Source organism: Portunus trituberculatus, chromosome 25, assembly GCF_017591435.1.
Source record: "Portunus trituberculatus isolate SZX2019 chromosome 25, ASM1759143v1, whole genome shotgun sequence".
Classification (NCBI taxonomy): Eukaryota; Metazoa; Arthropoda; class Malacostraca; order Decapoda; family Portunidae; genus Portunus; species Portunus trituberculatus.
In genome coordinates this window covers 14526941-14534440 of record NC_059279.1, presented here as the reverse complement: position 1 = coordinate 14534440, position 7500 = coordinate 14526941, and the positions used below count along the sequence as shown (strand labels likewise).

Sequence of the window (7500 nt, the reverse complement as noted above, 5' to 3'; positions counted from 1 at the left end):
TTCCCTTGCATTAAGAAGTTACCCTAAACACAATTTTCAATGTAATACAAAAGAAGGATCTTGATGCAGTAGATAAAATAGTTAGAAAAATATTAATTGTGCGAGGACTGAGATTACTTTAGTTACTCATAAATCTTTCTTGTTTTCTGTGACCGATTAGATGCAAGTGTTAGAGGCAGACCACAACTATGCAGGGATCGAGACAGCAGTATTTAATAGCGGCCCTACTCCCCATCACGTATTTCTAGATCTACCTCTGATTACTTTAAGTCTCAATAACCCAGCATCGATTCCACGACGTCCCGGATGTTCAGAATTTTGTTAAGTTAGGAATGATAGTACAATTAATTATCATGTTAACGTAGTACTAATTTATTTGTTTATTTCCAGAATGGTTTTGAATGGGCATTTCTTCCGGTTTCTTTTTTTTTTTTTTCCAGACGGTCTTCTTAACACACACACACACACACACACACACACACACACACACGTAATTAATTCAGCTCCTTATCTAACACAATTGCATCTCCCTTACTCTATTAAGACTAACTAATACGCGGCTTTTAAGAGATGTGTGTAGCAATGATAACATAATTAAATATTCAATAACAAGTCAAGGGTGTGTAGCAGAGCGAAACATGACTCACGCAGAAACTCCATGCAAACTATATTAATGCAATCAGTACTGGGACATATTTTTAACTTGAGATCTGTGTACGATTAGACCATTTCATTGACATTAAGAAGGATCTATGGAGGTCAGGAGGTTAATGGCCAGGGTCTCCACTGTTTTAATCCCCCCCATGAGTTTCTGAAGCTGCATAAAAATCACCAAATTGTAAGCAGAATGAAATGAAAACGCGTCATGGTACTCAAGGGATATTTTTTTTTTTTTTTATCTAGCATAAAATATCCCTTTTATTTAACCTTTGAACTAGAACGGTTTCCTTAATCTAACCTTTTTACTGTTATTTGGCACATCTTTCCTTAATTACTAACCACCATGAAGCATCTTTTCTTGTACATTCATCTCAAACAAATTGATGGGCGAGAATTACAAAATCTCTTCTTTTCTTTATCCCTTCATTTCTTGTAGATGCTTAAAGAATATACATACATTCCTTATAGTGCTGTTAATTGTTACATTGCGCAGTGAAAAGGTTAAAAAGTGATGTATTGGAAATTTAGAGCACAGAGTGTAACTTTTGAAAAACATCATGGAGGTAAGAAAAAAATAATGATAATAAAATGACAAAACTGATCTGCTACTAATAAACACGATCAAGGTAGTTACGGCCTGGTTTGTGTAGTCATTGGAGAGTTTGAAGTTCATGTCTTTACTCAGGTATGTTCTATGGAGTCACTCAAGTTAACTAATTAAAATCATATTGTTGCTATTAATTAAATGGGTGGATGAAAATAATTCGTACTTTGCTCGTCTAGTAATGTATCTTCCATCGGTTCCTTCGTTCATAAATCATATGATGGCTAATAAATAACTTAAGTTGTCATCTGAAGCTATTTACGCAGTTACAAAGTTAATCAAGTAGTGAATAAGTTAATGAAGTCGTTATGAATTTGGTTACATAATTAGTACCTAAAGAAATTAAGTTAGATATTTGAAGTTACGTATTTAAGAAATTGATAATACAGCTGAAAAAAGTAATTAGATAATCAGTGGAGGAACGAAGTGCAATGATAAAATGAGGTAGTTAGTTACGCAGTCAAGAAGAAAGTGTAGTAATGAAATGAGGTAGTTAGTTAGTAGTGAAGAAGAAAGTGTAGTAACGATAAAATGAGGTAGTTAGTTAGGTAGTGAATAAGAAAGTATAGTAATGATAAAATGAGATCGTTAGTTAGATAGTCGAGAAAAAAGTGTAGTAATAGTAAAATAAGGTAGTTAGTTAAGCAGTCAAGAAGAAAGTGCAGTAATGAAATGAGGTCAATGAAGAAGTTAGAAAGTGAGTGGAATTAATAACACAAACTGAACAGATACTTGACAATGAGTAAGGCGGTTGATTCAGGTGGCTGCTGATTACACGTTAGATACCAGAGCTGCATATCAAGTGACTCGCGTGATTCTCTCTCTGGCTGCACTTCAACACCTTATCAGGAAAAAAACAAACTGCTACGTTCTCCACTCGTCAGAAAAAAAAATTATATATATAGCCTTTCACAGTATCAGTAATGGAATGAATTGAGTGTTTGGATGCAATATTAAGCCTTAGGTAACTATCAGGACAGGTGAAAGTTGAGGGACGATACTTGTGTTTTATCTTGCTTGTTGTGATATCAATACTCTGTCGTTTTTTCAGTGCTTGGTTTTCATTCCTCTTGTGAAATTTTTTGAGTGTGGCGATATCATGTTACACCATCTCCTCCCCCCCCTCTCTCTCTCTCTCTCTCTCTCTCTCTCTCTCTCTCTCTCTCTCTCTCTCTCTCTCTCAGTAAAGCCCTTTGCAACATTGATTCTTTGTTTCCTTTATATACTGATCTGTTTATTTTTATCTATTCTTAGTTACTTATTTCAGTTGGTGACTAATATTTTTTTTTTATTTACTTTTTATGCATCTGGATATTTAGTTTATTCCAGTCACTCAGTATTTTTTTTCTCTTTTCATTTCATTTTTACATTACATTTATAGAAATTAATGTAAGGAATTAGTCATTATAAAACATACGCTTAGTTAAGAAGGATCAAGCTTAGAGAGAGAGAGAGAGAGAGAGAGAGAGAGAGAGAGAGAGAGAGAGAGAGAGAGAGAGAATATTAGTGAAACGAAATGGTTCCTCGACTAAAGATAAATGAACAGAAAAGACTCAATAATCAGAATGTTCGCACCAAATGAGAAACAAAGACGATGAAACAAACATGAATAGTGATCATACAAGGACTGCCACACGCAAACCTACTGGCTTAATTAAGGCTCTTTTATGTAAGAAGGAAAAACTAGTTAAGGGAAAATAAAAAGAATATTAAACAAAAAGGCTAACTAAGGTGCCAGTCCCCAAACAGGATCGAGAGAGCGAAAAAATGGGATAAATGTCTTGAAACCACCTCCTTAAATGAGTTCAGGTCATAGCTAAATGGAAATACAGAGGCAGGCAGGGAGTCCCAGGAGATTTCTTTTATGTAAGAGGGAAAATCTGATCAAGGGCAACAAAAACGATTAAACAAAAAGGCTCACCTAGATACTAGTCCCCGAGCAGGTCCAAGAAAGTTATTTTATGTTCTTCGTCTTTACCTCATATATTATAAACGCGCATGCTGAAAAATACACATAAAAGTTCCCGCTCTTGATAGATAGCAGCTGCCCTTGATGAACGTGGTCCCATGGTGTAATGGTTAGCACCCTGGACTTTGAATCCAGAGATCCGAGTTCGAGTCTCGGTGGGACCTGATGGTAAGTCTTTTAAGGTAATGGACTGAGTTGCTATGCTTGTCGTAACTGCTGTTCTGTCTCCGGGAGTTACCTTGGTTACTCCCCAGCGCTGCGCACGTAACATTCCCCGCGTTCCTTCTCTGCAATTGACGGGGGTAACGGCGCGCAAAAGAGGGAGTTAAGTGAATGATGAGGATAATGTCTCTCTTTTACTGTGTGGGAGGAACGTTAAAGCATAAAGCACGCGACTTATATAGTAGGAAGCGAAGGGTAATAATCTCTCTCTCTCTCTCTCTCTCTCTCTCTCTCTCTCTCTCTCTCTCTCTCTGGTTCAAAACGCTAACTCAAAACATATATATATATATATATATATATATATATATATATATATATATATATATATATATATATATATATATATATATATATATATATATAGCTAATAACTGTGCTATTCCTTACGGGCTGTATAAACAGCAGAATTGACAACTACAAATGATTAATGTAAGAATTAAAACGACTTTTGATGTTCGAATAAGAGAGACAATGAGAGAACGGTTTGTGTTATCCTTAGCTGCTGGAGAGGAAATAACCACACTGCCTTATCATATTGCAGTTCTTACGCAACATTCTCAAGTGGCTCGGTATTTCATCTCTGGTGGAAGTTATCAAAAGTGTACAGGAGTGTTTTTCCTGGTTTAAGCGATAAGGGTTTTGCAGCATTAATGGGAAAAAGCGCCGGTGAAAACCGGACTTATCTCTGTCGTCTTTCATTATACTAAATTTTCTTAGGAGTGATTAAGAAATACAGGTCATTATTTGTATGACTTTTGGTTCCGTTGACTCAAAATTTAAGACCATATTCTAAAACACCCTCCACTACTTTCTAAAAGCTATATTTCAAATTAAACTGGTATTTAACCTCTTGAGTACCATGACGCGTTTCCATATTCATTCTGCTTATTACTTATAATTCTTTTTTTGAGCTTCAAAAACTTATGTGGGGGATTGAAATAAAATAGTGGATACTGTGGCCATTAATCTTGTGACCTCCATAGATCCATCCTAATGTCAATAAAATGGTATAATCGTACACAAAGCTAAACGTAAAAATGTGTCCCAGTATTGAAGGGGTTTTAGGTATCTAAGTTTTTAGGGACAAATTAACAAGATTTCTACATAATTAACACATGAAACTACCTTGAACACTTGGCTAATCCTCTGTGGCTTTTGAAAATCGCCATGACAAGAAAGAAGAAAACTTCAGAAGACTTACTTTAACAAATTAACAAGATTCCTACATGTTAATACATAAAACAGACTTGAGAATTTGGCTAATTCTCTGTGGTCTTTGAAAATCGCTATGACGAGAAAGGAGAACATTTCAAAATACCTACATTAGTAAATTTAAAAGATTCCTACATATAAACACAAGAAACACCCTTCAGAACTTGGCTAATCCTCTGTGGCCTTTGAAAAATTGCCCTGACGAGAGAGAACATTTCAAAATACTTACTATAGAAGAGTAAAAAGATTCCTACATATAAACACAAGAAACACCCTTCAGAACTTGGCTAATCCTCTATGGCCTTTGAAAATCGTCCTGACAAGAGAGGAGAACGTTTTAGAATACTTTACCTGGCTACCTCTCGCGACCTACAGTGATGGCAGACTCCAAGTAACCCATCTGTTTCTGTCACTTGCTGGTTCAGAGCATTCAATGAAGCCAGGTGTGTGAAGAAATACTGATATGATGAGCGGCTGTGCTTTGTGCCTGTGTTTCTAGGTCAGCGGTGTTTATTCATGCAGCAATAAGTATTGATGTAAATATTTGTTAACAGTTTGGCCTTTTTTACATTAATCGTCCCTCGTATTTCCTTTCACTTTTGGTTTCTGTCCTTCACTACATGTTTCCTCATTGTTTCGTCGTGTTCCTCTCTTCCTTCCAACATGTTTGCCATCTTCCTATTCCTTCTTGCTTTGTCGGTACTTATGGTATGCTATACTATACTATATCAAATTTTGCTTCTTTTCTTTAACATCTTCTCTTCATTTCTCCTCTCTTTCACGTTTAGAATCGTCAGTTGTAAAACATTAGAAGCCAAAATTTGTTTGCAGGAACACACGAGAGAGAGAGAGAGAGAGAGAGAGAGAGAGAGAGAGAGAGAGAGAGAGAGAGAGAGAGAGAATTAGTTTTTCTAGACCAAAGAACTAACGAAAAGACTGTAGTAATAGAATAAGCGTCTGAAAGCTATAAATCTATAAACGAAAATCAAATTGTCTTGTGGTGAAAGGTGAATATATTAACACCAGTGCATCATTGTTCTGTCTAACTGTTCTTTTTTAACTTTAACCTGCAACCAGTCACCCTGTCATTTCCTCTCATCTGTCTCATTTCCTATCACCTGTCACATGTATACAGTCTAGACTTCAACATGAGATGGTTTATTAATAGCGCGCTAGCGCGCGCGTGTGTGTGTGTGTGTGTGTGTGTGTGTGTGTGCGTGTGCGCGCGTGTGTGTGTGTGTGTGTGTGTGTGTGTGTGTGTGTGTGTGTGTGTGTGTGTGTGTGTGTGTGTGTGTGTGTGTGTGTGTGTGTGTGTGTGTGTGTGTGTGTGTGTGTGTGTGTGTGTGTGTGTGTGTGTGTGTGTGTGTGTGTGTGTGTGTATGTGTGTGTGTGTGTGTGTGTGTGTGTGTGTGTGTGTGTGTGTGTGTGTTTAGGGTAGGACAGTGAAGGTCAACTGATAAAATGCTATGTACCTTAAGTGTTCTGTCAGAGCTTGAGAGAGAGAGAGAGAGAGAGAGAGAGAGAGAGAGAGAGAGAGAGAGCAGGGATCGAACTCAGAGAAGACTCCAGCCACTGCACTCCCCACCAATTGAGTCATGATCGCTGTGAATCAATTGGGTGTCAGTCGACCCTGGCTCCTACCACTGCACTTGTTTGCTGAGCGTCACTGTTTGCTCACCATGATTGCTGACCCGTTGTTCTCAGTTCCAGTTCTATATTCCGCTGTTTTCAAAGACTATAGAGATCTTAATCCCCTTTCAGTACCAGGACGTGTTTTCAAATTCCATCTGGTTACTATTCTGGTGATTTGATACAGCTTCAAAACATTATGTCGGGATTCAAATAGTGAAGACTGTGGCCATTTATCTTCTGACCTCCATACACCCTTCCTAATGTCAATAAGATGGTCTAATCGTACACAAATCTCATGGTAGAAATGCTTCCCAGTACTGAAGTGATTGAGTCTGGTTCTCGGTGTTTCTTCCGTTTATTGTACAAAATTCTTAGGTTATAATATCATAGTGAACAGATAAATAGGTATAAGGTTTGATGAGAATAGACTATAGACACATATATCCATAGGTAAGAATAGGTAGGAGTGAGTGACCTGGGTTATGATGCCTTAACACCTCGGTCACATAGAGCCGTGGATAGGGAGCGAACAGACAAAAAACAGCTGTATCCATAGATAGATAAGGATAGGTAAGAACAGACTCAAAAAGTAAAGATAAAGCTAGGTAGAAGCATGATTAAAAAGTAGATGTACCCATGAATAGATAAGAATAGGTAAGAACAGACTAAAGATAGATGTACCCTTAAAAATAGGTAAGAACGAACTGAAAAATAGATATATACATAAATAGATAAGGATAGGTAAAAACAGACAGTTTCCTAAATTAAACGAGAAAAACACAACTTCCTTAATGTTTACCCAGGAGTGTGTTCTTACCTGGCCTTACCTATCTATGGGTGCAATAGGTTATCACAAGCATCTTGAAAGCTCCCACGGAAAACCCACTTTCTGTTAAGCTTCAAATGATAACGGTATAAAAATTCGTCTTATCAGTGAAAAGATTCTGGTTGAAGTTTTTCCCAGTGCCGATGCAGAGTCAGGATGTCACTGTGGCCATGAAAACATCCCTGAAAGCCTCAATGATCCCTGTGAAGTGGTGAGTAATTAAGTGAGTAAAGTAGAGTAAAGCGGCGAGTCATTAAAGAACATCCCTGTGAAGTGGTGAATAATTAAGGAACATCCCTGTGAAGTGGTGAGTAATTAAGGAACATCCCTGTGAAGTGGTGAGTAATTAAGGAACATCCCTGTGAAGTGGTGAGT

General features: G+C 37.3%; 1 protein-coding gene and 1 non-coding gene across 3 annotated transcripts in view; one reads left to right on the top strand and one right to left on the bottom strand.

The window, feature by feature from the left end:
• Positions 1-7500, bottom strand: part of LOC123508833 (RING finger protein nhl-1-like) — a 56760-nt gene that overhangs the window by 43149 nt on the left and 6111 nt on the right. The window contains exon 1 of one of the 2 annotated variants that reach the window (XM_045262769.1): positions 5019-5042. The exons of the other annotated variant lie outside the window; for it this stretch is intronic. The gene's annotated coding sequence lies outside the window, so the exon portion shown is untranslated. Of the gene's footprint in view, positions 1-5018; positions 5043-7500 lie in introns of those variants that run through there. 2 annotated transcript variants of the gene reach the window in all.
• Positions 3326-3397, top strand: Trnaq-uug. The gene has a single exon. It is a non-coding gene; the product is annotated as a tRNA-Gln (tRNA).